At 37.1% G+C, this 3,417-nt stretch overlaps 1 long non-coding RNA gene across 1 annotated transcript; it reads right to left on the reverse strand.

Annotated features, from left to right (window-relative positions):
* Window positions 1-259: 259 nt before the first annotated feature.
* On the reverse strand, window positions 260-1,913 carry LOC116412450. Its single transcript, XR_004223704.1, has 2 exons — window positions 1,140-1,913; window positions 260-456 (listed from the first exon to the last, which is right to left on the reverse strand). It is a non-coding gene; the product is annotated as an uncharacterized LOC116412450 (long non-coding RNA).
* Window positions 1,914-3,417: the final 1,504 nt, after the last annotated feature.

A 3,417-nucleotide genomic window follows, 5' to 3' on the forward strand; every position in this document is an offset into this window, starting at 1 on the left:
TTGAGAAATGAGGTTTTCTACAGACTGAAGGCCTTATATCTTTTCCTTTTACTCCCTCTCTCACCTCTCATTCTCTTACTAGTTTGCACTGCTCACTGTTTAAAGCATAGGTTCACCTTTAAGTAAATTATATTATTGAGTGTCCTATTCTTAGCAACTTTTTTTATAGTTTGTTTTTTTTTATTTGCTTTTTCCTGTTGCCCCTTTCAGATGGTAGTCACTGATCCCAGCAAGTAAAAAAATGATTGCCTCGCGAGTCTACAACTTATTGTTACATTTTATTATTTATCTTTCTATTTAGACCTTTTCTATTCATCTTCCTTGTGCTCATTTACAATGCACTTTTCAGGCTGGGTCCCACCCTGTGTAACTTGCTGCCAGCCTCTGTGCTCCAATTTGGATTCCATGTGACACTTGTCTCCGCACTAAGTGCCTGATTTTTTGATCCAGCAAAAGCTATATAATTAAAAAAAAAAACACAGGAAATAAAGCGAAAACTAATTGCAAATTGTTTTTTAGAATATCACTATCAGATTAAAAGTTATTTTACAGTCGCATATGAAGCTGAAGTTGTATTCACCACATCAGACTGAATAACATTTTAATAAATAACAAATAGACAAAAGATGGCTAGGGACTCCAGAGAGGACAACACAAATACTGCATTCAAAAAAAAAATTTCTCTTAAAGCAAATATTTTACTATTTTCAGAAGAGAAATAATTGGCATGATGTGTTTTTTTTTTTGTCATTATTTTTAATGAAATCTTATTTTGGTGTGATCGCATTATTGGTAGCAGACTTGGCATGATCATGTGTAGTGGCAAGCTGCCAAGGTAAAGTCACAGTAAATGGAGTAGAACATGGTTTTATTTGTTTTTTTACATTTAAATTGCAGGAACATTCTTTCCCTTTCAGAAGAAGACCTTTAGCCACATAAAAATAATGACAAATTGCTATTGAGACCTAAATGATACATCCACCTTTTTATTTAGTTTTATCCAGTCAATATCTTATTTATCACTATTTAGAATAAGCAATTTATCACAAAACACTCCATTTCCTTGGAGAATTGGCATAAAAAAGATCTAACCCCAACACATATTTTAAAAAGAAATACAATTAGATTATTTTCCTTACTTTAGTGGCAATTATATCCACTTGTACAGCTTCCATGAAGCACAAAGTGCATGAATGTTGCTCTTGCACCTGGGCAGTAACCCATGGCAACCAATCAGATGTTTGCGTTCTTCCTGCAGAAAAATGAAACATAATTACCACACTCAAAGAGCCTTCCTAGATGCTCCACAAGGAGACAAGTGCAATGACTTGATGAACAATAGTAGACTATTGTGGGCGAAAGGTATGTGAATTCCACGTCCACTAGGCTAGCTTGAAAATCCAGGCCATGAAGAGGTTTTATCCACCACATGATTAACAACCCACTAATATTATGATATCTAAAAGAAAAAATAACAAGCAATTTTACAAGTTGTAGAGGTGGCTATATGTCCCCTTGACTTAACACTGATGAATGGAAGGGAAAGTATGGAAGCAAAGGCTCATTTATGAATATGAATGCAGTGCAAAAATAAAACACTAGTGGAGAAAAGGCACATCCATCCTGTGTGTATAGTGGCAGGAATGAATGAATGAAAACTTGGGCTGGATTTCCCATAAATTCTGTGAGACTGTGACAGTGATTCTTCATATTTTGTCATTTAGTAGCTCAGCTATCACCTTGATGAGCAGTGGTACAAGGGTTTGTCAGCTGATTTCAGCTTTAGTCAATATTTAGCCATATTTTGGGGCTAATTGCATCAAGTTCCATTTTTCATAATTATGAAAATAACAGTACACTATTAAAGCGTGTGTATCAAAATAAAAGGGGGTATATTTGTGATGACAGTATCACATTAATCACTTGTTAAAGGGGTAGTTCACCTAACTTTTAGTATAATGTAGAGCATGTTATTTTGAGACAATTTGCAACTGATCTTCATTTTTAATTATTTGCTGTTTTTGAATTATTTAAATTTTTGTTCAGTAGCTCTCCAGTTTGGAATTAGGGCTTCTGTCTGGTTGCTAGGGTCTAATTTAACCTAGCAACTTGCCAATGGTTTGAAGGAGAGACAGGGATATGCATGGAGGAGGACCTAAATAGAAAGATAAGTAATAAAAAGTAACAATAAGAATGAAATTCTAGGCTTACAGAGCAATAGTTTCTTGGCTGCAGGGGTCTGTGACCCCTATTTGAAAGCTGGAAAAAGTCTGAAGAGGAAGACAATTCAAAAACTATAAAAAATAAGAAATGAATACCAATTGAAAAGTTGCTAAGAATACGGTATTCTATAACATATTAAAGGTTAACCTGAAGTTGACCCAAGCCTTTAAGGTGCAGACTTCTCCTATATTATACCTTATGTTTAAAGAAGAAGGAAAGGCTAAGTCACTTGGGGGTGCCAAAATGTTAGGCACCCCCAAGTGACTTAGATCGCTTACCTTGTACCCCGGGCTGGTGCCTCTGTATGGAGAAAACAGCACCAGCCTGGGGTAGCTGTAGCGCTTCCTCCTTCCGCTCTCGCTGCGCGCGCATGCGCAGTAGAGTGAAAAGCCGAACTTTAACAGAGAAGTCGGCTTTTTCACTCTACTGCGCATGCGCCTGACTCACAGTCAAGGCTTAACGAAGGCAGGAGGAGGAAGCGCATCGCTCCAGGTGCCCCGGGCTGGTGCGGTTTTCTCCTAATAGGGGCACCAGCCCGGGGTACAAGGTAAGCGATTCAAGTCACTTGGGGGTGCTTAACATTTTAGCACCCCCAAGTGACTTAGCCTTTCCTTCCCCTTTAATGCATTTTCAGTATTGTGCTGGGTCCTAGGGATCCCCATAAAAGCATCCCATGAAAGAAAGTAGGAAAGCTTATGCTTTAATATAAAAGGAGATGAAGTCTGATACCGAAGAACATATTTACACAAATTTAAACATTATTACTCGAAAACGCTCACTGCCATGTTTTCTATTCTTAATAATGCACATCTTTCTTTACAAGTGTATATCTAAATAGATGTTCAATGGTGCACTATCTATACTACTTCTTGTACATGTAGCTGAACATTATCTTTGGCTAATTTAAAATATACTGCCATTACACCTTTTAGAAATATCACTAGATAGATAGGATGATAGACAGACAGATGATAGATAGATAGATAGATAGATGATAGATAGATAGTCACCAAATCCAGGATTCAGTTTGTGGATTTGGCCTTTTTTTGCCGGATTTGGATTCAGGAAAATCAAGGTGCCAGGCTGAACCAGATCTGAATCCTTAAAATCATATGACTTTTTGTCACATGAACACAGAAATGTTTTTACAGCACTGTGCCCATGCATGGATAGATAGATAGATAGGTAGGGTTA

This window comes from Xenopus tropicalis, chromosome 7, assembly GCF_000004195.4.
Source record: "Xenopus tropicalis strain Nigerian chromosome 7, UCB_Xtro_10.0, whole genome shotgun sequence".
NCBI classification, from domain to species: domain Eukaryota; kingdom Metazoa; phylum Chordata; class Amphibia; order Anura; family Pipidae; genus Xenopus; species Xenopus tropicalis.